The following is a 26,371-nucleotide window of genomic DNA, read 5'->3' on the forward strand; positions in this document are numbered from 1 at the left end:
AAAACTGCCCCCACAACTGCTTTCTCTCGTGCACGGCGTTTTATATTGGGTGTGAGGGGACCAAAGCTTTGATGTCATATCGCCACATGCTCCTCGATCTTCTTCCCTAACATCGCTGGCAGGAGGAGGATCCACTCCCCAGCCCACCAAATGCCAGGCTGTAGCTCCTGTAAAACCCAGCCTTAGCCAAGCCTTGCCAGTCTGTTTTTAACTGCAAGTCTTCTGGCCAGAGGCAGCCAGACGCTGTGGCCTGGTGTCTGCCGGAAGGGTCTTCCGCTCTGAGGAGCTGTGCTGCCCTGCTCTGAAACAGGCAGGACCCAGCACGAGGCAGCTCCTCCCCAAAGGCCACATCAAGGTCTGCACGCCTCAGGTTGCATTCAGTCTCACCTGGCCCGTCCAAAACAATATCTAAACTTACTAATCAGTTCAGGCCAACATATAAATGCGATTACAAAGGGAGGCAAAACTTCAGGACAGAGAACGCCTATATCACAACACCAAGACTGTGAGGAAACATGGTCCCTGGTTGACCACACAGCTGTTCGATTCCAGAGTGATGCCAGGAAAGACTTTGGAGCAATCAGCCTCTAATCAGACAATAGAGCACTGACATTGGCTCGCTCTCCTGGGGACTGGCCGGCTGCTGATATTGACTGGGCCGCGGAGCATGCAGCCGGCACCGTGGTCCAGTTCATTCTTGCAGCAGTCCTGGAGGGAAGGCAGAGTTGTGACCTCACCCAGTTTATACATCAAAGAAGTGAAGCTCAGAGAGTGAGCAACTTCCTAAATGCCATACAGCTAGTCAGGAACAAGCTGGGAGTTGTTCAAACTGTCTTGATTTCGAAGCTCTCAAACACCATTCTAACAACCCCATGTTCTCCCTACAAGGACAAAACACCCGAAACAGTTTCCTGGCAGTCAGTAATGAACTTCGTCATGTCCAGCAGAAGAAGTATGGGTGGGTGGGTGTGTGAATAAATGTTTGACAGATGGATGGAGAGATAAATAGCTGAATGGATAAGTGGGTGGGTGGATGAATTTATGAATGGATGGAAAGATTGACAAGACGGGTGAATAGATGAATGAATGGATGAGTAAATGGATGGGTTGATGGATGGGTGAATGAATGGACAGATGGTGGATGAATATATAGATAAGTGGATGAATGGATACGTGGATAGATACATGAGTAGATGGATGAGTTAATGGATGGATGGATGAGTTAATGGATGGATGGATGAGTGGGTAGAAGGAAAAATGGATGGATGAGTACTGGGATGGGTTAATGGATGGATGGATGAATGAATGGGTGTGTAAATGAATGGATGAATGCATGAGTGGATAGATGAGTGGATACATGGATGGACGGAAGGAAGAATGGATAGGTGAATGAGTGCATGGATGGGTTAATGAATGAATGGATGAATGGATGGGTGGGTGAATCAATGGGTGGATGGATGGATGGATTTATAAGGGGATGGATGGAAGGAGGTATGGATGGAAGAATAGATGGACCAATGGATGGATGGATAGATGGGCAGATGGATGGATGGATGGATAGATGGATGAATGGACAGATGGTGGATGAATGCATAGATAGGTGGATGAATGGCTGGGTGGATAGATGAGGGGATAGATGGGTACACAGATGGATGGGTACACAGATGGATGGACAGATGGATGGGTGGATGGATGGATGGATGGATGGAAGGAAGGAAGGAAGAATGGATAGATGAATGAGTGCATGGATGGGTTAATGAATGAATGGATGAATGGATGGGTGGGTGAATCAATGGGTGGATGGATGGATGGATTTATAAGGGGATGGATGGAAGGAGGTATGGATGAAAGAATAGATGGATGGACAGATGGATGGGCAGATGGATGGATGGATGGATGGATGGACAGATGGTGGATGAATGTGTAGATAGGTGGACGAATGGCTGGGTGGATAGATGAGGGGATAGATGCATAAATAGATGGATGGATAGATGAATGGATGGATGGATGGATAGATGAAGGAGTGCATGGATGGGTTAATGAATGAATGGATGAATGGATGGGTGGGTGAATCAATGGGTGGGTGGATGGATGGATGGATGGATGAATGGATGAGTGAGGGAGTGAGTGGATGGATGGATAGGGGTGAGAGCAACCTTCGAGGGCAGGTCTTAACAGAAAAGGTAGAAGGCAGTACCCTCACTCCCATTTCTGACTTTCCTTCCCTAGCAGTGAAGCATCATTAACAACTCTGGCTCCTCTCTGCCCTTGACCCTGATCAACTCATCTGAGAGGAACATCTGGGCTTTCTCAGCCAGGCCCCACCTCTGAGAAAGGGCTGGTTTCTCTGCTGCTTCTTCAGGGCTGACTGGCTGTCACCCTCCCTGCACCCATGTCGGGGGTGGGCAGGTCTGAGTTCTGGGACTCAGGTGGGGGATGTGCCTGGCTCCCACAGTGACTGCAGGCTCCACCTGAGCCTTGTGGGGACCCCATCTTCTGGCTTCAATTTTCCTCATCAGAACCAAGCTGGGAGGAGCGTTGTGTAGTGGGTCAGAGACCTGGAGAATACTCCCTCATCTGGGTGCCTACAAGTCCCCATGAGCTGTGAAGGGCCATCCTGCCCCCTGAACAAAACAGGGAGAGGGAGAGGCGGGCACATCAGGCAGGCTGCGGCTGTGGGAGCTGATCAGGGAGAGCAGGCACGCACAGTGGCAACTTCTAGAGAAAAAATAGGGTGTTCCCTTTCCTCACAGAGGATTCTGTACACCTACATCCTTGTAGAGTGTATGCCGGGGAGCAGAAGGCCCCTCTTCAGGAGGGCGCCTGGAGGGGCAGGGGTCATCCTGAAGGCCCCCTTCCCAAAAACAGTTTGCTAGAAAGAGAAACTTGGGAACTGATGGAGTTCTATCTTGTTCTTCTTTTCTGTCTTTAAAACTGTGCGGTAAAGGCAAAAGCTTCTCCCCTCACCCTGGATCTTGGCTTCGAGACAAAAACAAAACTGTCGTAACTCCAGGAAACAGTGCTGGGAGGAGCCTTGGCCACTGGTCCCACCTTCTGACCTGCCCCGGGCCGCGGCTGCCCTGCAGCACTGGGACTCATTGGCATTCCCCTCCTGAGCGTCTGCGCCCAGAACCAAGGGGCCGCTATTAACACAGCAGATTAATAGCACTGAGAAAGCCGTTTCTGCAAACGTGCTAAATATTAATAATGATCAATCGCCGTTTCTATCCCAAACCTGCACCCGGGACCTGGCCCACAGGGACTAGGGAACATTGAACCCCAGCTGCAGGGCTGATGAAGCCGAATTGTCATTAGGGCCCGGGAGAGCCTGGGAAGGCGGGGCCCTGACCTCAGAGACAGGCTCCCAGCCCTCTCGGAGCCACCGAGGTACAGAAACTTCCCCAGCAAAGAAGTGGGGCTTCCTGCCTTGTCTCCCCAGTCCTGACCAGATGCAACCCCCTGGCCTGGCTACCTTCACACACACTCGCCTTTGTCGCAGACAGGGAGGGAGGCAGGGACGGTCCACAGCACTGCCTCCACTTTAGAGATGAAGGAAGTGGATGGAAACCCACTCCAGGCCTTGTCCAGGGCACAGCGCGGGGAAGCGCAGACCCAGCCCTTCTGACTTGGGGAATCTCCACCAGCCCCCACTGTCACCCGGGCTGGCCGGCGGCTCCCAAGACTGTAACCAGTTGAATGATGTCACCCCAAAAGGTGTGTTCAAGCCTTAACCCCCGGGCCTCAGAATGTGACCTGGTTTGGAAATAAGGTCTTTATAGCGGTAATCGAGTTCAGGTGAGGTCACTGGGGAGGGTCCTAATTCAATGGGACTGGTGTCCTTATAGGACAAGGAGGAGGACACAGAGACATGCCCAGGTGACACCCATATGATGACAGAGGCAGGGATTTGCCCTGAGCCAAGGAATGCCTGGAGCCACCAGAAGCTGGGAGAGGTGAGCAGGGACTCTTCCCCTAGAGCCTCCAGAGGCAGCAACACCCTGTCCGCAGCCTGACTTTGTGTCTCTGGCCTCCGGAGTAGGAGAGCGCCCTTCGATTGTTTTAGTCCACCCAGTTTGTGCTCTTTTGTTAAAGCAGACCCAAGACACTCACACAAAGACCAAAGCGACCACAGCATGGGCCTGGCCGAGAACACACGACGCTCCCTGCCAACCCCTCTGGCCATAACCTGCTCCTGGTGCCCTGAAGCAGGTTGCTGGTCCCCCATCTCCCAGAGGAAGAAACAAAGACTTGCACCAGGAGGATAAACCACCCAGATGAGCCATGTTGCTGAGCAGGGAGCCTCGGCCCCATCACAGCCTGGAGGATGCATGGCTGCCATTCACGCCCCCAGGGGCCAGCCCTGCCGCTCAGAGAGAGGAGCACATCCTCTGCCAAGGGGAAGGGCAAACAGCCCCAACCTCTGTGCGGCCCACGCCTCTGGGGCAGGCGGGTGGGCCTGGGTGCGCTGCACAGACCACCACAAAGTCCCACTGGGGTCCATGAAGCCACTGCCCACGAACGCCCCTCCCAGCCCCTGGAATCTCCCCAGACCAGCCAAGCTGAATCTGGCCCTCACGCAGGGCCACAGAGGCCTCGGTTGGACAGCTCAGGCCACCTGGCCCTACTTAAAGCCGAAGCATTATTCTAAGACGATTATTTATCCGTGCAATGCTCCAGGGACAGCAGCGTTCCTATTTCAGACCCCGCATCCTGTATTTCCTCGCCGCCTCCATCGCCCCGGGCAGGCACTGAATGACTCGCGATGCCACTGTAATTTTTATCAAGCCTTGTTCCTGGTAAAAAGCCTCTTTGTTTCAGAGAGATGTGATTTGGCCTTTTTTCTTCCTCTCCTTTATTCCTTGGTTAATATACCACTTCCCCGAGCCCCGGGGGCAGCAAGGTAGCCCACGGATTGCTCAAATCTCACTGTTTCCCTCCTGAGTCACAGCCGAGGCTCCCCGGCCCTGCGCTAAGCAGCATCTGGGCGGCGGCAGAGTGGGGTGCTTCTCCTTAACCCGTCACTGTGCATGCACTGGACCCCTCAAATACCAGGGGGTGTTGGCTCCAAGCACTATCTCCACGACCTGAGATCTGGCGACCCGACAGTGTGCTTCTAAAAAGACTGTGGGCAAATACGTATAACATAAAATGTATCATTTTAGTCGTTTTTCAGTGCACAGCTCCCTGGCATTAAGCACATTCACGCTGTGTGCTGCCTTCAGTCACCACCACCTATCTCCAGAACGCCTGCATCTCCCCAGAGAGAAAGTCTACCCCGTCAGACACTCTCCATCCCCTCCCCCAGCCCCTGGCACCCACCATTCTACTTTCCGTCTCTATGCATGCGATGACTCTAGGGACCTCCCGTAAGTGGGATCCTACAATATTGGCCTTTTCCAACTGGCTTACTTAGCTTAGCACAATGACCGTTTCCTCCAGGTGGTGGCGTGTGTCGCAATTTCCTTCGTTTTGAGGGCTGAGGAACGGTCCAGGCATGTACATGCCGCCTCCGGCTTATCTCTTCATTTGTGGATGGACACTTGCGTGTCTCCACATTTTAGCTACAGTGAAGCACACACCAGTGAACACCTGAATTGACGGTGTACTCTTAGCGTCAACAAAACCCACAGGCTATTCCACCCAAGTGAAACGAGGTTCCCGTCAGCAGCCCCACTGCCCAGATCTCAGGGTCTCTGGAAAGCAGGTAAGGTTGACTTCCCCCACCACCCTGGTTGACTCTCCGTCCTATAAGCAAGGGCAAGTCTCCTTCCAGCCTGTGTACCTTGGGACTGGGGTAAAGCCACTTACACCTTCTGGACCTCAGCCACCTCCTCTGTAAAACAGACACAGATCCAACCTGGAAGACTCTGGGGGACGTTCAAAGCCGTAATGCCCTGCCCCTCACCTGCATGTGAGTGGGTGATGCTGTTCTCAACTCCTTCTCCACCCTGATTGCTAGGCGGCCCCCACACCTAAGGCAGCTGACACAGCAGCCAGCAAGGCCCACAGCAGTGTAAGGACATCGTGGGGCCATTGAGCACCTCACAGTCTCCCGCTGGGCCCAGGGATGCTCCTCCGGCACCGGGGACCCCATTCTACTGGATTGCAGCTCCCCCGTTGGGGAGGAGGCCGGGGGTGCACCTGGGGCTGGGGTCGCTGCCCCAGGACATTGTGCTCAGGAGGCCCCTGATCCAAGCAGGACTACTAGAGGTTCTGGCTGGTGGAGGGCCTAGGTGGCCACAGAGAAGAGGGTCACCTCTCACCTGGAGGCTTCCTTAGGCTTCTGCTGGAGGGTCAGCCAGGTGCTTAGGCATTCTGGAGTCCTGGGGTCCTTCAGGTTCCACGGAGCCAACCAGAACCCAGAAGAGGCCTGGGCTTGCCAGCCCGAGGAGGGCAGGACAGGAGCCAGCTCAGCTCGTGGCCAGAGCAGATTTGGGGAAGGGTCCCCCAACATACACAGACAGCTGTGTTTCCGCAAACTCAGAGGCTGTAAGTGGGATATCAAGGGCCGAGGAAGGGATGGTCAGCTACCCCAAGATGGCCACATCTGCCTGCTGCCAGGTCACCTGGGGCACTGAGGGTTTGGAGGGGATTGCAATCAAGGCCGGGGTCCTTGCAGGAGGCTCTGCAGGCCAGGCCACCTGAGGACAAAGTGCACTCAGCCAGGGCTCGTTCAGAAAAGAAAACACACTTGGAGATTTCTGTTCTCTGCTTCCCTTTCCCTGGCTCTGCCCAGACAGCGGGGAGGAGGAACAAGGGGTTAAATGCTGAGCAAGGGCCGTAACAGCCGACTGCCACCAAACTATTTATAGACTTATTTATCTCTTTAGTTCCTACCAACTGGGCCTGTGGCTGCCGTGCATAGGCCAGAGCAAGTCACGCCGCAAATAAACAAACGTGGCCCCGAAATAAAAATTGCAAGAGGGAGAGAGGGCCCTGAGCGCTGCCTGTCAGTCTGGACGGCGCAGGTCTCCCTGGGGCACTGAGGGTGCGGGGTCCCTCTGGGACAGGGGTGCCCCTGCCCCAGGCTTCTCTTAAGGGCTGCAGTGAGGCTGTGTGGGCTCTCTAGCCAAGGTGGACTGGGGAGCACAGCCTCGCTTGGGCTGGCATCATCAACCTGAGCTCTGGGAGCTGAAACACACGTTTTCCCGGTGGCCTGCCTCCACCATGGCCGCTGCAGACAGAGCAGGCCATGGGCTCCTGACAGACCTGGCTGCTGGGATGAAAACTGGGGGTTTGCATCGTGGGGTGGGGAGGGTAGCGTCCATGTCCGTGTGCCTCCAGCCCTGGTGACGGGAGCGGCCAGGACAGCTTTGTTGCCAATGGTGGGTGCAGGCCCTCCCTTCCCCTGCTCCCCCAGCCCCGCCTCCTCTGGGCACAGAGGCGGGCTGGCTCACTGCCCTGGCCTGGCCTCCCACCAGAGTGGGGGTGGGGATCCACAGAGGCTGAGGCCTTTGAGGCCTGACTCCCCGCCCCTCACAGCCAGGGTAGGGGCTGGGGGCCACCCAGATGCTCTTAGGGAAACTGGTACCACCTTGGGCTCTGGCTGTAGGGGCCAGGAGGACCCTCCCTGGATAAACACATTGCCCAGCCCCTGGTCCTAATCCACTCAGCTCTGCTCCCTAATTCCCTCCCACATGGTGATGGGGCTGCAGTGGAGGGGTGGGGAGAACAGCCTGAAGGTGCCCCCATCACCCTCGGGGCCAGGGAGCTCGGGGCAGCTGCAGCCCCTCTCTGGAAGCCTCACCCCTTTCAGGCCTGGGGGGCCTCTGCACCCCCATCCCGGAAGGGCCTGCAGCCACTCCTGGGGGAAGCGGCCAGGCTGCAGGTGTGAGACCACCCTGGCCTTCTGGCCACACTCGCCCTGATGAAGACGTTCATGGTTTTAACCATGGAATCAAGAACTTAACCCTTCCCAGCCCGTCCACACTCAGCCGCTCTCAGATTCATTTAGCAGGCCAGCGGTGAGGAAAAAAAGAAAGAAAGAAAGAAAAAAAATTCATTAATTTTTATTAACAGGGAGAGCCATTTGTTCCCTGTGACAATATTTGACTTGTCGAAATGATTTTCACCTCTGCCACGAGGTGTGCGCGGTCCACATACATCACCCGATTACTCGGAGCGCGCGGGCCGCAGTCATTAGGCAGTGAATTAACGACAGTCCCCCCGCTATTAATCACCCTGACAAAGGCGTTAGCTTGCCACTGACCCGAGCGCGGCCCGTGGACATGGCAGCCAGGGAAGAGGGTCTGAGGCTCGCGGGGGAACCAGGGGCTGCGGGGGCGCCCGGCCCTTCCCTGTCTGCCCCCTCAAGATCCTGATGGTGTGCAGGCCCTTGCAGGTGTTGGGGGCCTGGGTGGGGGGCAGGCTCTGTTTTTTTTTTTCTTTAATCATTTGTTTTCCTCTGTCAGGGATAATCTACCCCTCAGCAACTGCCCCGGGGCCTGGCCTGTTCTTATCTCCATTTTATGGATCAAGAAACTGAGGCTCAGAGAAGCCAGGACCTGCCCCAGGCTGTGCACGGGAGAGGGGTGGGACTCAAGCCCCGGGCCAAGGAGTTCCTTGGCCTGCACTCCCCCGGCTGCACCGGAGAGGGGCAGCACTGGGACTCAAACACCGGGAAGGAGCTCCTTGGCCTGCACGCCCACCCCTGTGTGGTGTCTCCCCACCCCAGGCCCTGAGGAGAGCCGCTGGGGACGGGGCTCCCGTGGCAACCGTGGGGGGTGTTTCCCTGAGCTCCGGGTCAGCCCCAGCGTGTTTTCTAACCCTAGGGTGCAGAATGGTGGGGGCCGAATGGAAGGGCCTTAGGAATCAAATTTGTATGAAGTTTGTGTCTTCCCGAGGTTCCAAACCATGGGTTTTGTTGAAAAGACACAGTAGGAATCCCACACAATACCTCCATGGGTCCATTTAGCATCAGGGCCAGCTGAGGCTCAGAAAGTGTCCGGGGCCACACACCACACTTGTCACAAGCCTTCCAAGGAGAGGCTGGAGACCCCAGCAGCGGCCACCACAGGGTCTCGGGATGTCCCCCTTACAGGGGTGGGGGTGCTTCTGTTGAACTCATCAGCCTACAGGCTACAGTCCCGTGTTGCTCTGCACTGGTCCTGAACCTGCGCCCTGGGCGTGGCCACAGGGGTCAGCGCAGGCGGGAGGGGGTGTGGGCAGCCACCACTGGGCTCCAGGAGTAGGCTCGGCAGGCCAGGGCTTCTCCTCTGCAGAAGCAGAATGACAGTGGTCACCTGGCAGGGTCCTTCTGAGTGTTCTGGGAAATGCCGTTGGCAGAACACTTTCCACGGGCCGGCAGGCGGCAGGTGGTCCCCGAAACATGGGCCCCCACTCCCTCCTCATTCCCTGACATACTTTAACCATTTTTTGCACATTAATCCAATTAATCACCTTTACATTTTAAAGCAATTTCTTTGCGTTAATCCAGGCATCAGATCTGTATTTCGGTCTGGTCTAAACCAGGGTGTGAAAGGGCGAGGGGTGGGGGTGGGGCGGGAATAGCTGCAGGTCCATTTGTCTTCTTTCTCCGGACTTCTCATTTTTTATGCCTCAGCAAATTTCCTAATTTTCCTCATTAGCAACTAATTTACAAGTCTCAACAATCTTTCCACCTGTTCCTTCCACCGCGGGTGTTGTAAGATTGGAAAGAGCCACTTGCTCACTTGTGTGATGCTGGTTCCAGGGGTTCCAGAAAACCAGGCAGGGGTGGGGTGGGAGGATGGCTATGCAGGAGCAGGGGCAATGCCACAGAGGCGCTGGGAAGCAGGGATGGGGTGGGAGGATGGAGGGAGTGGGGGAGATGCCACAGAGGTGCTGGGAGGCAGGGGCGGGGCAGGAGGATGGCAGGAGTGGAGGCGGGAGGATGGAGGGAGCAGGCACAATGCCACAGAGGCATTGGGAGGCAGGGGTGGGGTGGGAGGATGGCGGGAGCAGAGACGGGAGGACGGTGGGAGCAGGGGCGATGCCACAGAGGTGCTGGGAGGAGGCTCCGGGTTGGCACCTTCTTCACCCGTGGCAGGATTCATGACTGGGAGGCCCTTCACCCCGGCCGCACGTGAGCCTGAATGTGACCCCCTGGTGACAGGCACAGGGACCTCCTCCAGCACCAGCCACCAGCCCCTTGTCCCTAACCCTGAGGCTCTCCCACGCAGGCCTGAATTCCCAGAAAACTGGGAGCAGCTTTGAGTTCTGCGGAAGACGGATTTCAGGACTGGCTTTTAACGGGGTAGTGTTCAGAAATTCCTCTCACGTAAAGGGCAACCGCTGGGCTTTGTGTATAGGCTGGAGGCCCGGGAGGGACAGGGGCCTTCACCCTGGCTCCTCCTCCTCTATTTTTCTCTTGATCATATTGTTGAAACAATCGCTTTCTCGGGCTCCCTGGTGGTAGTAGCAGCAGTATAGACCAGCACCAGCTGAGCCTTCCCTGCCAAGTGCAATCTGCCTGGTGGTAGTAGCAGCCGTGTAGACCAGCACCAGCTGAGCCTTCTCGGCCAAGTGCAATCCGGATCGTCCCTGTGTTTGTTCCCTGCATCTCCCTGGGAGTCCTTCTGGGGATGGAGGGGGGTTGGAGGGTGTGTGTTCAACCTTTCTGGACGGTGTCCACTGTGCATATTCGCGCAAGTGCCTTGAGGTCTCTGGGCCTTGTGGCAGCGTCTATGCAGCAGGAGAACAACAGCACCTGCTTCGTAGGCCGCTGTCTGAGGACAGAGCAATTGAACCGGGGTGCACAGCCAGCACCTGACACAGTGAGCTTCATGGCAACTCCAGTCTACCGGTGAGAACCATGGGGCCACTAATGGAGGCAAAGAAGCTCGCCCGGGTCAGTCCTCTCGCTTCTCCCCACCAGGTGCCAGGCCCCAGGCCGCACTGCAGTTCCCTTTCCAGCTGCCATCCCTGGGTGATGGGAGGTGGGCATTTGGTTCAACCTTGTGGGTCAGGGAGCCAGGGCCAGTGTGCAGATGAGAGGAGGCCACGGTTACTGGTGATGCGAGGGACTGTCCCCTTCGTGAGCACTTTCTCTTTCAAGGCCAGTGAAATGTGCTCCCTGGGGCTGTGTTCCTGAGAAGGCCTCATTGAAAGGGAGCCACCAAACCAAGTGGGCTTAGCAAAAGCAGTTTGTCACCCGGCAGCACGTGTGAGCCTCGCCCAGACGCACCTCGGCATTTGGCTCTTCTTGCTAGAATTGTCCGCACGCACTGTGGAGAACCTCTAAGCGTTCTCCACGGTCAGACACCTGGCCTGTGGCACCTGGCAGGGACCCCCATGGGCATCGGAGTCACCTCCGCAGAACACCCACTGCCAGACAGCCCCGCATTTGAGCAAAGCTCATTGGGAGCTGTTTCTCATTATTTGCTTGCATCCATTTGATTTTCTCTGCTAAGCAAAAGGCTATGGAAAAAGCGGGGCTTGGAAATCCATGATTTCCTGGCAGTTAATGAATTTCAGCCAAACGGAAAGCAAGGTGAGGTTCCCATGTGTCACTCAGACACAGGAAGAGAAAAGACCAGGGGCTAGGAGGGGCCCGCCTGCCATCCCAGCCCGGAGCCCCTCCCAAGCACTTCCTCACTGTGCACCTTGCTGGGTGTCCACAACAGAATCGTGTGGTCACTGGGAGAGAAAGGCTAGGCCTCCGCTCCTGAGCCCAAGTGAGTCACTCTCTGAGCCCAGCTGAGTCCATGTCCCTGAGCCCAGGTGAGTCACTGTCCCTGAGCCCAGGTGAGTCACTGTCCCTGAGCCCAGCTGAGTCCATGTCCCTGAGCCCAGGTGAGTCCCCCTCCTGAGCCCGGGGGCACTCATGCCAGAGGACTGCCTGCCTGCTGAGTCCCTGCACGAAGGGCCAGGCAGAGGGGGGCCTGGAGCTCCTGTGATTGGCCCGACAGGCCACGCCCAGCCATCTCCCCAAGTGCCGCATCACTTGGCACAGAGAGGCGCCAGCCTACCATTGGAACCTGGCTGATCCTCAGGGTGGCAAGAGGCCAGTGCAGGGTGGAGGTCACGGCTTGTACCTCTGGGGAACAGCCACGGGGCCCATCTGGCTCCCCGTGGTGGCGACGGCCCTCCCACCTGCATCTCCCGAGAAGCCAGGGCCGGCAGAGGATGGAGGCAGGCTGGGTGGTGGGCGGAGCACTGCGACCCCCGTTTCCCAACAGCCTCCCCCAACAAACACAGTCCCTCCCCTGCACTGCTGCCGGGACGCCTGACCCCGTGATCACGCAGGACCGCGACCTCATTTCCCTCGCAGGTCACCTCGCTCGACCACGCCGCCTCGTAGCCCCTCGCCTGCCGTCAGCGTTTAGTGAACAATCCCTCACGCCTCCAACCACGGTTTCCAGAGACACCGAGCGGGCTACACACCGGGAGAGTTTTCTGTCCGCTCAGCAATGCCTTGGGATTGCTGATGGGATTGAGGTTAGCCAAGCGAGGCCGGGTGCAGGTTTCCAATTTGAAGACTGGAAGCCGTCCTCACTCTGCATGTGGCCACGGCCCTCGATGCCCTCCCCGCAGGGTCCCCTGCCTGGGTCCGAGCAAGCTGGGAAATCGTTCCCGGAAGCTGTCGGCCCAGCCTCGCAGCTGACATCCATCATGTTTCTAAAAATTAGAAACAAGGAGGCAAAACCTTTCAGTTTAAAAACTTTGCCTTCTCAAATTGCCTATTACACTGTTCGCCAACCCCAGGACAACCTAAAATTATTTTAAATCGCTTTTCAAACCTTACAAAACCACAAACACGGAACGATCTCCTCTGTTTCTCACGCTTTATACTTAAGCCACTGGCCGGACGTTTGCATGGTGTGTAATTCACGAGGCAGTGGCCTCTGGAAGCTGGTGGATGACACAGGCTTCAGGGCGCGGCGGGCCAGTGGCCCAGACTCAGAACAACCTGCTTTAGAGGGAAGGGGCAGCTGGCTGGACGAGAGTCGGGAACATCCCAGCAGGGCCTTGGTGGCAGCTGCGTCCCCTGGGCCTCAGGGCTCCCTTGGGAAGAGGGGGCGGTGGGAGATGAAGTGGGATTATCCATATTCGTAGGCTGCAGTCCTAGCGGCCATTATTTGGAAGAAGGGTCGTTGCGGATGCGACGGGTTAAGACAGCTCACCTTGTTGGGGGTGGCTCCCCCACCCAAATGACCATGCCCTTATAAAACACAGCTCTGGACGTGAGCACGCACGGGGTAGAATACGACGAGCACACAGAGGCAGAGGCTGGGTGATGCTCCTACAAACTAGGGAACGCCAAAGATGCCGGCAGCCCCAGTGAGCCAGAAGGAGGCCGGGACAAGGGTCCGCAGAGCCTCCAAAGGACCTCCCCGCCCACAACGTGATCCCGGACTTCTGGCCCTGAGGACCGTGGAAGGAGAAGTATCTGTTGTTTCAGCTACTCACACTGGGGTACCCGGTTAGGACCTCCCCAGGAAGCTAAGGCTGTGTGAGTTTTACTGACCGGCACTGCTTGACCGCCCTTACTCAACACCTACTCCGGGCTGGACAGTCAGAGGTGCTCACTCAGGCCATGGGCTGTGCACACCTTGGAGATCTGTGTTCTCCACTTGAATCTGAGCTTGGAACCGGATGGTTGTGCTGAGTGACCCACCAGAAGGGGCCATGCCAGGGGCTGCACGCATCCCCTCTCCCAAAGCCTTCTAGACCCAGGGGCCCGGACACCACTCCCACAGCGGTGCTGCTTTGACCCTGGACCCTTGACCTCTCTGGCTGCCTGTATGGCTTTGATGGTCACACAGGGATCATCAGGTCCCTGCCACACAGGAGGACTGAAGGGTGAAGGAGCGGGTGCAGCTGCTGACCGAGCCTGACTCCGCGTTTTCCACACCACTCATCTGCCGTCAGCACAGCCTTCCTTGCGCGGGCTTGCCGCTGTCAATCCTAAATTATTCACTTCCTGGGAGCATGGTCATTTTCCAGACCAGGCCTCTCACAAAGCCAGGGAAAGGCGGTTAATAAATCCGTAATGACGACCTTCGTGGGCCTGCGACCTCGGCCGGGGGGAAGGGGCAGGAGCGGGCTCTGCTGGGGTTGCTGCAGCTCTTTCTGGAGTTGTGAGTACGCTTGCTTCCCTGGGATGAGCTTTTCCGTCTTCAACACACGAGCCGGCCTATCTACAGGGAAAGAAAGTGGAACCGAGGCTTCGGGGCTGCGGGAGGAGGGAGGCAGAGTCACTGTTTACCGGGCACGGAGTTTTTGTGGCGGGTGATGAGAAAGTCCTGGGACAGCGGGAGGAGGAAGGCAGAGTCACTGTTTACCGGGCATGGGGTTTTCATGGTGGGTGATGAGAAGTTCCCGGGCAGAGAGGGGTGATGGTTCTGCAGCAGCCCAGGCGTATTGAATGCCACCTAATGCCACACTCACAGGTGGTTAAAATGACAAAGATTACATTCGTATATTTTACCACAATTAGCCCATGTGTGGTTTTGGGGTCTTGGGGTCTGGGGGGACAGGAAGGGGTGGCAGCCCCTGAGAGGTTGTGTGGAGGTCCCGTGTGGAGGGGCCGAGCCTCCCTGGCGACGTCCGACCAAGTGCCCTGAGCGCAGCCTGAACACAAGCAGCTCTGCCCAGGAAGCGATTCCAAACTGAATTGTCTCCATTGCTTTTGTTAAACATCTTTAGGGAAGCCTGGGAGACCTGCTCTGCCGAACGTGGTCCAAATCCTCGTGGAGACAGGCACGCCCGATCCTGCTCCCAGGAGCTGGGACACCGCCGGCACCGGCCTGCTTAGGACTGTTCAGGTGCCGCAAAAATCCCTCCACCAACCTCTGATATTTCAAGAAAAAGAATCTCAAGGCTCCCGCGGCCGGGCCTGCTGGGGCTGGAGCCCTCTCTGCTGACCGGCCTCTCCGCGCCGGGCGGGCAGGGGACATTTAATTGTGGAGCTGGTGCTGGCAAAAAGCCCTGCCTGGTCCAGCGGGCAGCCAGCATGATAATGAGACAGTTTCTATGGAAATGAGCTTATAACTATTCATTTTCTCCCCATTCCCGACCCATCCACAAAGAGGTTTTCCAAAATGACCCCCATTTTCCTACCCCCAGCATCTCCTCATGCCATTGCCCGACCCGCTAATCAGCTCGAGGAGAAAGGAGAGAGGAAATGCCGTCCTTTGACAAGATGTGGGAAACCACCTCGGTTTGTACTTGGTGTGGCTGTGACCAGCAAACAAAGAACCCTCCCCGGCTCTGGGGCCAAGTTGCCAATAAACTTTTCCCTGAGCACTTTCGAGCGTGGTGTGTGTGTGTGTGTTTGCTGGTGAGAGCCGAAGCGCTCCTGCGCCTCTTTTGAGAAACTTTGAAAACTGCCTGTTTTGCCGGAACTTTCTGCGCTGGCTTCTTCCTGCTTGCTTCCCTCACCTGTCAGCTGTCCTCGGCCAACCCCTGTCTTCCTTGGGAGAGGAAAGGGCTGGGGCAGGGAGTAGGGGCAGCAAAACGTCCCCGCCCGGTTCCTGCCTGCAGGCTTGGTGGGGTGGGGGTTACCACTCTCTGCCTTTTCTCCCCCTTTCAGGGTCTCCGAATAGACGGACAGTATTGTCAAGGAAGTAGCGGGAAATAAAGAAATGAAAGCCACAGGCTGCATCCTGCCCAAAAAGCAGCTCAGGGCTCATACCCAGGCTCAGCCTCTTGCTGGCTGTGTGGCCTTGGACAAGGTGCTTGACCTCTCTGAGCCCAGCTACCCGATCTGGAAGTGCAAGTAGGAACAGTGCCCCGCCCACGAAGCCGGGAGAAGTAAACGGGCCCATTCCTGCAGTCCCCACCGCACAGCACCTGAGGCAAAGCTGTCTTGAGCCAAGGGTCACCGTCATCATTAGGGTCTTGATGTCAGCCCCGGGCGAGGCTCTAGGGCAGGGACTGAGATGGCACTTCTCACCCAGGCCATGTCCAGAGGCCTCCGCTGCACTTCATGGGCAGGAAAGAGGAGCCTGTTTTATTCTCTGCAGCCCAGGCCATTTCCTGTCCTGTCCTCTTGTGTCACCCTTACCCTGGACGAGGCGGGAGGACACTCCGTGTGGGTCCTTGTCCTTCCTGTGCTCCACAATGTCACGGTGGCACCCACGAATGCCTGGTGAGTTCGTCAATGAGGATGACGTGGCAGCTCAGGCTGACACCACCTCCCCCAGCCAGGGGCTGAGACTTGCGGTGCACCAGGGGCCAAGCACACCAGGTGTGGGGTCCGAGGTGGCCATACTGACCGCGCAAAGGCTCCCGCACCAGCCAACGGCACATCCTCCCTCCAACACATCCTGCCTGCCCAGCCCATGCAAACGGCACCAGGGAAGGAACCGCAGCCTCACTGGGGGTCCCCAGGGGCTGGTCCCCGCAGGGCCCACCCAGCTCTGTGTGCCAAGGGCAAGGCCTTTGGCTGCAGGAGCTCGGAAACGTCCAGCTGCCCACAGCTGGTGCCTCCCGTGAACTCGTGCCTGACACTGGGTGTGTGAATCTCAGCCCAGCACAGCTGGGTTAGGAAATAAATACACAGAACACCATTACTCTTGCATTTCAGATACATGGTGGATGGTTTTTTTAGTATAAGCATGTCCCATGAAATATTGTGATATGCTTACACTATAGAAGTATCTGTGGTTGATATGAAATGTAAAGTTCACTGGGTGTCCTGTATTTTTTCTGGCACTCTGAGTCCAGACACTCCTTTCACCCGAGCCCACTTCGATGGGGTAGGTGCCTCTTGCGGTCCCTCTGGGCGGTACCAGGAACCCCTACTGAGCTCTTGACAAGTGTTAGACCTTGACAAAACCGGTCCCAGGACAGTGTCCGGATCAGGCCACCTGGACTCCCACTCGACTTCTTCCTCCCACACACCGGCCCACCACCCACCCCTGTGGGCTGACTGTGTCCCCCCATATTCACACCTTGAAGTCTCAATCCCCAGGATATCAGAATGGGACCGTATTTGGAGAAGAGGTCTTTAAAGGGGTCATTAGGGAAAAGTGAGGTCACTAGGGTGGGCCCTGATCCAATCTGACTGGTGTCCTTGTACGAAGAGGAGATGAGGACACGGACACACAGAGGGAAGGTCCTGTGAGGACACCAGAAGGAGATGCCAACTATGAGCCAAGGAGAGAGGCCTCGGGAGGAGCCAGCCTGCCGACACCGTGTCCTTGGGCTTCCCGCCTCCAGACAGTGGAGGTAAGTTCCTGTTGCTTAAGCCCTGCGGTCTGTGAGGTGCGTCGTGATGGTGGCCCTTGCTGGTGAATGCAGCAGTGCTTCTGCAGGTGGCCTGGTGCTGGGCCGGTAGCACATGGCTCAAGTGCCAGGACAGGCATCCAGCTTCGGTTCTCATGCCACCCCGTGTACCTCCGGCCTCCCTGTCTGCTTTGGGGTCCCCTAGCCAAAGGTCTCTGGTACCCCTGGCGGGATACCAATCGGGGGTCACTTTCCATACTTCCTAAAGAAAAACCTCAGCCTGGCACGGTGGCCACATCTGCAATCCCAGCATTTGGGAGGCTGAAGCAGGTGGATCACCTGAGGCCAGGAGTTCGAGACCAGCCTGGCCAACATGGGGAAACCCTGTCTCTGCTAAAAACGACAAAACTTAGCTGGATGTGTTGGCAGGCACCTGTAGTCTCAGCAACTCGGGAGGCTAGGGCAAGGAGAATTGCTTGAACCCAGGAGGCGGAGCTTGCAGTGAGCCGAGACTGGGCCACTGTACTCCAGCCTGGGCAACAGAGCAAGAGTCTGTCTCAAAAAAAAAAAAAAAAGAAAAGAAAAAACAAAAAGAAAAATCTACAGCAAACCCGTCAGCTCAGTCTCCTCTTTTCCCCCCATAACAGCTGGTCGAGCCCATGGCGATGAGATTGTAAAGTCATCGTGCCTTCTTGCCATGCCAACAAAATTGAATTTTAAGATTCAAATGACTCAGCAAAAATATGGAAATATCAGTGACGCAGGTATAGGTGAGAAAAATAGGTTTTAAAAATGTTTTAATTAGATTTTAATTTTGTTTTAAAAGTATTTTGTTTTAAAATTATTTTAAATTTAATTACATTTACATTTTAAATGAAAACTTAAAGGTAAATGCTCACAGTACATTTTCAGCAGAAGACAAGTTTTAAAATTCAGCTGAGCCCAGCTTCCCCTTTGGGAAAGTAACCGCCTTGAGGTCAGGCCCTTTCCCCCTTTGCAGTGTGCCTCTAGAATGCTCGGATGTCTGTTGATGGAGAATGTGACTCGGTCAAATGAGAGAGGATCACTGTCCCGTTACGGAGATGGTGGCAAGCAGGTGTGTTTGCCAATACGGAACGAGCACAGCCTTGTATCAGGTATTCCACACCAGAAATCATTTATGGGTGTCTCTCTATACCATGCATGTGCAAGACTGAAAAAGTATTCCAGATATTATCTCGAGAGGAGGAGAGGCAAGGTTTCCATTTCAAAATCTCTTTCTGTATTTTCTGCAGTGAGCAGTCATTGTTTTCATCCTTTGTAATTTTGTAATTTTCGTAATATATCTGTCCTAGGTCAAAAGAGAGATTTAAGTGGGAGGAAGATGGCATTCTTGGTGCTGGGATGGAGGCGTTCACCCCGGGGGTGCTGGGGGAGGCCAGATGGCCTCGATGACCCTGGGCGCATCCCCAGCCTCAGCCAACCAACACGCTCTGCCCGTCTGGGTGTTGGCTCTGGGGCTATCTCCGCTAGTGGCCAAACACAGCTTGCTATGGGTGTTTGCTGAGACATCTCCCTGTCCAGCAGGTGTGAATCTGGGAATTTTCCGGAGAAGTGTGTTCAGGCTCCACCATCCCATCCACGAACAGACCCAACAGGTCCACTTTCCTTGTAATTCCCCACCCGTGACTTCTCTGTAACCTACGGTCTCTTTTCTTTCTCATCTCTTTTCTGTCTATAAAGACCTTATCCTACCAAACAACTGGATCTGGCCTACGTCTGTTTTCAAGAGACAGTCAGCCCCCAGCCCCCCCACAAAGGCGGTTTTTTGTTCCCGTTTTTTTTTCAAATGGGGTCGCAAAAGGGCTAGGAGCCTGGGGGCAGGTCCCCCGATCAAACACTGTAAATTCAATCAATCAATAGAATAAATGCAGTAAACACAACAAAATGCAGGCTGTGTTTGGGACGTACTTGTGTGCTGTGTATCTGAAATTCAAATTGATCTGGGTGTCCTGGATTTCATCTGCCGGATCTGGCCACGCTCCCTGAGGGCCTGAGCTCTTGCCCCGGCTCAGCGGTTGCCGGTTGCTGCGTGGCCCTCCTCTTCCACGTCCCGCCCTGTGAGCCGCCCAGGCTGAGCCCGGCAGGTGCTAACACTCCCTCCTCCGGGACCCACCATCTGGGCAACTGGGCAGCCGTGGCTGGTTCTGGCCGGCGCTCACCTCTTGGCCCTTGTGCTTAGCCCCAGCCCAGCCTCTAAACAGACACTCACTGGCGTATGACTTGCACCACACGCAAACTCCATAGTCCTACAGCACCCTCTGTCCTGACGTGCTGGGAGACCCCGTGTCCCCACTGAGGCAGCTGGAGGCCACCCCGGAGCTGACGCCCCCACCTGCTTCTCTCAGGCCACACGGTTGGTGCAGAGGCTCAGACAGAAGCCACTTCCTCTGCTTCCCCCGAGGAGCTAAAAGCAAGCCCACATGGGCCCTGGGGCTCTGACTTTGAGCTGAGGCCGCTGCTTGAGCTGGGCAGGGGCTGCGTGGTGAGCCCTGCCCTGCAGCTGAAGGATGGAGGCTTCTCCGAACGGGTCCAACCCTCTCTGGTCTGGAGAAAACATTCCCAAAGCAGATTTGTTTCCCTCCTCCTTCCTAGTTCCTGTCAGTTAAAAATCATCGAGAGAGAGGGAGACCTCCAAATGCATAGCTCCTGCCTCTACCAGGAGGAGGGGTGACAGCAAGCAAGATCCCTCCAAACTAGAAAAGCATTTTGTTCTTCTTTTGCAGGCATAGATATGGCTTTGGGTCCATCCTTCTTCTTAAGGATAGGCATTGACTTAAATCCAGCCGTAAAACTGGAAGCAATGGCTACTTTTTACTCTGTAGACAGACAGAGGATTTGCTGCAGAAATCATCTCTGCCCATTTCCCTCCAAGAATCATTTCCCCCAAAGTCACCTAAAATCAAACCGATCACAATTAAAATTCAAAGTGACCACAATCCAACGCGTGGACACCGTCCTGCCGCCCGGGAGCCCTGCAGACTGCCCCATCTGTTGCTCGGGGCAGCCCGGGGCCCTCATTCTATCATGGCTCAAAGTAGGTTATCCAAATAAATGGGAGAGGAAATCAACGAGATATATTAGCGCGGTGAGATATTTGTCATCTCCTCTGTCTTTCCTTCCGCAAGAATATCGGTGATGAATTTGCAAATGGTCCTGGATTATGACAGAGCTGTTTTCTCTCTTCATTATTTATCCCTTCTCTGAGCACCTCGATTAGAGACCACAGTGACAAATGCATGAATAAAAGGCAAAGACAATATTTTAGCAATGTGTTGTAAATCTCCTTCTACGCATTATTAATTTAAAGAAATCCATTACACCAAGCAGCTCTGAAGAGGAAGACAAGGGTAACACAGGGGTGCCTGCTGCTCCGGAGGGTCAGGGAAAGGAAAAGCAAAATCAGCTGCGGCCCTGAGCTGAGGCCGGGCTGGTCTCTTACCGAATCCCCGAAGCCTTGCAACCACCTAGATTTTATTTAAATAAAAGGTGAAACATTTGCTCCCCCAAACGCAAGCACATTTTGCAAAGTGGAAAATGGCACTGTTTGAAATGATCTCATTTTTCAGGAGCGGGGAAGGCGAGGCCGGCGGCCGTGCCGGGAGCCTGCGGCCCTCCCTCCTCCCCGGGTGAGACGCTGCAATGCTGCTGTATCAGGAGGAAGGAAAAAGGAAAACAGATGGAAGGTGCTGGTCGCGGGAGCAAGTGCATCGGGAACAATGGAGGGGCCCCTTTTCTGCTCCCTCAGAGAGCGCCACAGTGCAAATCTGTGTACAGCGATACCACCAACCACGCAGATAACAGGGCAATAACATCGCGGACCCGAACCAAAGTCCTCGCGGAGACCATGCTAATCGGGCGAAGCCACACGGCAGCCGCAGCCAAGCCCTGCAGCCTGGATTTTCTTTCCCCTGTTTTATTTCCTTTCAAAACCCTCCAAGAAAGAAGCCATGGGCCCCGGGTCCCATCCCCTGCCTTGGCTGGTGATTGAGTCAGCTCTGGACGCCTCCGGAGAGACGCCTCTCCCGGGGCCCTTCCTGGAGAGGTCAGCAGGATGGCAGCCTCCCTCCAATCTGGGGTCCCTAAGGAAGACTCCGGAGCCCCTGAGAGGTCGGGGGGATGCCAGGTCGGCCCTAGAGCTTGGCACCCGCATGGAGCCTGCCCCTGGAGTTTGATGTGAGGCCCCAGGGCCCACAGGCGGCCTTCAGGGTCTGGGAAGAAACGTTTAGTTTGTTTCTGCCAGGGATGGCGGGGGTCGGTTCACACAAAACCTCCATTCACCCACATGAACCAAAGGCTTGCTTTGGTGTCTTGCTTTGTTTTTTAAGGCAGAATTTGAGTTTCTTTTTCATTTGCTTAGACTGATGATCCCCCTCCTTATGAAGCAAAGGGATTTTTCTAGCGGTTTTTATACTTGCTACCCACTGCCCCCTGACCCGGGGCTCCTGGTGGAGGGGTGAGAACGGCCTGGGGGTCAGCATACATCTCAGCCAGGGTTCCATGCCTTCCTCCACCGCGACCAGCACCAAGGTCTCCCGGCCAGTGCAGGATGCCCGGCCGACAGCGTGAAGCTGGAAGGGTGCCCATGCCGGGGCTTCAAGAATACCAGGGAATCCAGCTTGGGCCATGGCGGCCGAGGGAAAGTGGGAAGGGCCATGGGGCAGGAGGTCTAGGGGATGAGGCAGGAAGGCCATTCCTGGAGCCGGGAGGGGTGTGCTGCCCACAGCTCCGTGCTGCAGCCCCAGGGCAGCCCTTGTCCGTTCTGACAATGCCTCCACCTGGCATCCCACTCCGTGAAGTTTCAAGTCATTCCCAAAGAATGTGCAAGGCTGAGGCTGCCACAGCGACAGGCAGCTCCATCCCCTCCTGTGAACGCCCACCCAGTGGGGATGGGAGTGCCCCCCCAAAGCGTCCATCCCCCGGCCCACCCCCCACCCCCGCCACCCAGGGAGAGTGCGCCAGCCTGTGGCGACAGTGCCGGTCCGTCCACTTAGGGACACGGTGGTGGATCGCCATGGCAGATCCTAACGACTTGTCACAGGCACGGCCGTGGCAGGTCCCGGCGACAGCCACAGCGGCACACACGGAAAACAGCAGCAGGGCCCGGTAGGACCCGGCTGCTCTAAGATCAGAAACTCACAGACAAAGGACCCCAGATTGGAAGAGCACACAGGAAGGGGAGAGCCATCCCTCTGCTGATTCTACTGCATTTGCCGTGCGTCAGCCTAATTGCTTCAGAAGCTGTGGCTTTCTTTAACATGGAGCTCGCAAAGGAAGCCTCCCTGGTAACATGTGAAATCAAAAAGTTGGATCTCTACGCAGATATGCACATATTAATTTGAATTTTGTAAGACAAGTGCTGCATGTTATTAATATAATTACTGGTTATAGAAACTGTGTATTTACTGCGCTTTCTATATTACTTTGCTTTCCACGCTTCTCAATGGTGCGGGTTTAATATTCAGCTGGTGTTTACTTAGCATATGACTGTTAATCAGCGTAAATTAAATGTGTACTTGAAACCCCCACTTAAAGCCCAGCTAATTATTTTTTGATCCAAACAGGACTGCCTTTTCCGGAAGGGTGAATCGGGGCTCTCCGGGACCAACTCATAGCGAGAGAAACTGTTGCCAGCATTGAGGACCGGCCTCCAAAAGACACCCGGCAATTTTCCTTGCCTTGTTTCTCCTGCAGCAAATGGTGGGTTGTTTCCAGGAGAGCCCCACTCTGGTCCAGCCTGGGGCTGCGCTGTGGGGAGCTTCTCTCCCCAGGGAATTGCCCGCCTGTCCTGTCTAGCCACACATGGGCCACTTTGCCAGGAAAGTGCAAACCACGTGGCTTCAACACTGCTTCAGACACACGTATAGACACGCACAAGCACACACGTGTGCACACCTAGCCCAAGGTTCCGGGGCCTGCTGTGGCTCCCCAGGCCCATGTTCCTCATCCCTTCCAGACCCTGCCTGGCCCAGAGCTCACCTCTCCAGAGCTGTTGCCTGAGGACATGGAGCAGCAGGGGAGAGGAGGATTGCAGACCCCTCAGGTGGCAGGGGAGGATCACCTTGCACCAAGCAGGGAGGCCAGGTGGGGGTGGGCCCCGTTCCCACTCAGAAGAAAAGAGGAGGAGATCTGAGCACCGTTGGAGCTAGAGCTGGCTCTGGCCTGGCTGGCCCCGGCCTCGGGCCGACTGGTTCCCTCCTCTGGTCTGGTGATTCCTGGGCACCTCCCTGACTAGGGGCCCTTTAGAAATTGACCCGTTAGTTTGCTCTCCTGGGAGCCGTCCTCAGACCCTGTCTTCTGGCCTGGGCTTGGCAGAGGGGAGAGAGGGCACAGCAGGAAAGCAGGCACCAAGGACAGGCCAGAGCCTCTGGACAAAGCCCCTCCTGCCTGAGGACGGGGACCTCCTGGGGCTCAGGTTATGGCCTTGGGCATCTCTGAAGCCGTGGACCCATGCTATGGCTGAGTCCCTGCAGCCCTCCCCAGGGAGCCTGACCCAGCCACGCATCAGAAGCCAGATGGACAGCAGCATAGCCTTGTCCTCAAGGGCCACTGGCCCTTGCGCTTAGAGACCTCAGGGGGAAGCATAGCTCCCTGAGAAATGTGCTCACTGCCATAGCAGGCAGCACCATGGACCAGTGCTATCTCTAGAAAAGAGGTCAGAACCCCTCCAAGCCTTCATTTCTTCTTTGGGAGATGGGATCTGATTTAGAGTCTGCTCAGAGGATTCAGAAGCCAGAGCGTAGCCACTGCCTGGCAGGTTGAGGCCCCCAGTATATCTCCATGGACAGATGGATGGATGGATGGTGGCTGGGTGAATGGATGAATGGATAGATAAATGGATGGATGGATGGGTGGGTGGGTGGATGGATGGATGGATGGATGGATGGATGGATGGATAGATAAATGGATGTATGGATGGGTGGGTGGGTGGATGGATGGATGGATGAATGGATGGATGGATGGAAGGATAAATAAATGGATGGATGGGTGGATGAATGGATGGATGGATAGATAAATGGATGGATGGATGGATGGGTGGATGGATGGATGGATGGATGGATGGATGGATGGATGGATGGATAGATAAATGGATGGATGGATGGATGGATGGATGGATGGATGGATGGATGGATGGATAAAAGGAGGGATACATGGATGGATGAAGGAAAACTGCCTCAAAGCTCAAGAGTCTTCATTGCTAGGTTCCTAATGGGGCCTAACCTGGCATTGCCCCAGATTCTGAATCAGGAATTCTTAGAGACCCCTGCCTTCCCCACCTCCACCATCACAGCAACAGCTATGGCAAGATGCCCTCAGAGCTGCAGCAGGGACTCCAGCTGCATCCATGCTCAGCCTGTGTCTGGTCCTGTTTTGGATCCTGTACAAATCTCAGTGAGGATGAGGCCATTCTGAGCAATGTGCCACGGGGCCAGGCGGTAACCAGCACAGCTTCAGGAAGCACCACGCAGATGACAGAGCAGACTCCCACCCACCAGACCCCTGTTCTCTCCAAGAGTGGGATGTCTCGACCCAAAGGCATGTTCCCATTTCTGAGGTTTCGAAGCCACAGTTGACTGGAAGGTGCTCCAGAGACAGGGGGCGCAGGCCAGGCATGGTGCCCGCAATGACTTTCCACATTCCCAGAGTGAAAGCTGACCCTGTCAGCCCACAGTTGGGCTCTCTTCTCTGGGAGTGGGGGATACAGCGACCCGTGGCAAAGCTGAGCTCTTGCCTAAGGCATGCCTGGCCACTCAGACACTCTGGCAGAAGCCGGTGCTGTGGGTGGCCCCCAAGAATAGCCGTGGGGCTAGCAATGTCAGTGCTGGCCTCTGCCCCAGGTCCTGGCTGGACACAGCTCACACATGCTGCCTAGGAATCAGGTAAATCTCACCTCTGCTTTACCCACCCACAGGCAGATGAAAGTCTGATCAGAACACACCCTCTGGGAAGCCTGTTAGTACAAGGAGGAAGGGTACACCTGGAGTGAGCCTGTTGGTCTATGGCCCAACTTGGCAGGGTGGACCCCATAGGCACCTTCCCTGTCCCTCGCCTTGCAGCAGAGTCTATTCCCAGGAGGAACTGAGCGTGGGGTGCTCCCTAATCCCTCACCCAAGGAAGAGCCCCCCAGTAAGGACCCTACTTCTGTCTGGACTCCGTGGAGGTTTGGACCTTGGTCGAGGCTCCTCTAGACCAGATGGGGGTATATAGAGTGTGCCCCAGGACCCTGCCCCCATCCCCAGCGAGGGGACAGACACTGACTCAATTTGTTGCACCCAGAGACAAAGGCAACTGGGAGCCTGGACAGCTGCCCAGAGGCAGCCCACGTAGGAGGCACAGACTCAGGACCAGGAGGCCCAGGGGTCCCGCCACCCCCCTGAGGGTGGCCAGTAGAGGACCAGCCCCCACTTCCATAGCTCTAGGACCAGGCCGCCCTGCCCCCAGCTTCTATACCTCTAGGACCAGTCCCCCCAACCTGCTTCCGGAGCTGTGGGACCAGCCCCCTGCTTCCATAGCTCTAGGACCAGTCCCTGCTGTCCCCCTTTCCATAGCTCTAAGATGAGTCCCCCCACCCCCGTTTCCATAGGTCTAGGACCAGCCCCTCTGGCCTCCATAGCTCTAGGACCAGCACCCCCAGCTTCCATAGCCCTAGGACCAGCACCCCCGCCCCCCAGCCCCTTTTCATAGCTCTAGGACCAGCCCCCTGGCCTCCATAGCTCTAAGACCAGCCACCCCGACCCGTTTCCATAGCTCTAGAACCAGCCTCCCAACCTCCATAGCTCTCGCAGCTCTGCCATGGGCCTTGGAGACCAAAAAGCAAGGAGGAAGCTCAAACGTCCACCATGGCGAACTGGCTACTCGAAAAACTCTGAGTTCCCCCGTGTGTTTAAAGCTCGAGTCGAAATGCCCAGATTCTTGGGAGGGTGGGCAGGTGGGCACCACAGATGCCAGGGAAAGGGGAGTCCACAGTGGACGGCACTGTGTATGTGTTTGAATAGAGGCTGAAAACTTCCATTTTTATTATATCTTTTTATTTTATTTTACTTTATTTTTGAGATGGAGTCTCCCTCTGTTACCCAGGCTGGAGTGCTATGGCGCAATCTTGGCTCACTGCAACCTCCGCCTCCCAGGTTCGAGTGATCCTCCCACCTTACCCCCTGATTAGCTAGGACTACAGGCATGG

General features: G+C 55.8%; 1 long non-coding RNA gene across 1 annotated transcript; it reads left to right on the forward strand.

The window, feature by feature from the left end:
• Positions 1 to 13,937: 13,937 nt before the first annotated feature.
• On the forward strand, positions 13,938 to 15,184 carry LOC115900692. Its single transcript, XR_004060360.1, has 3 exons — positions 13,938 to 14,060; positions 14,629 to 14,747; positions 15,049 to 15,184. It is a non-coding gene; the product is annotated as an uncharacterized LOC115900692 (long non-coding RNA).
• The last annotated feature ends 11,187 nt before the right edge of the window (positions 15,185 to 26,371 follow it).

This window comes from Rhinopithecus roxellana, chromosome 12, assembly GCF_007565055.1.
Source record: "Rhinopithecus roxellana isolate Shanxi Qingling chromosome 12, ASM756505v1, whole genome shotgun sequence".
In the NCBI taxonomy this organism is placed as follows: domain Eukaryota; kingdom Metazoa; phylum Chordata; class Mammalia; order Primates; family Cercopithecidae; genus Rhinopithecus; species Rhinopithecus roxellana.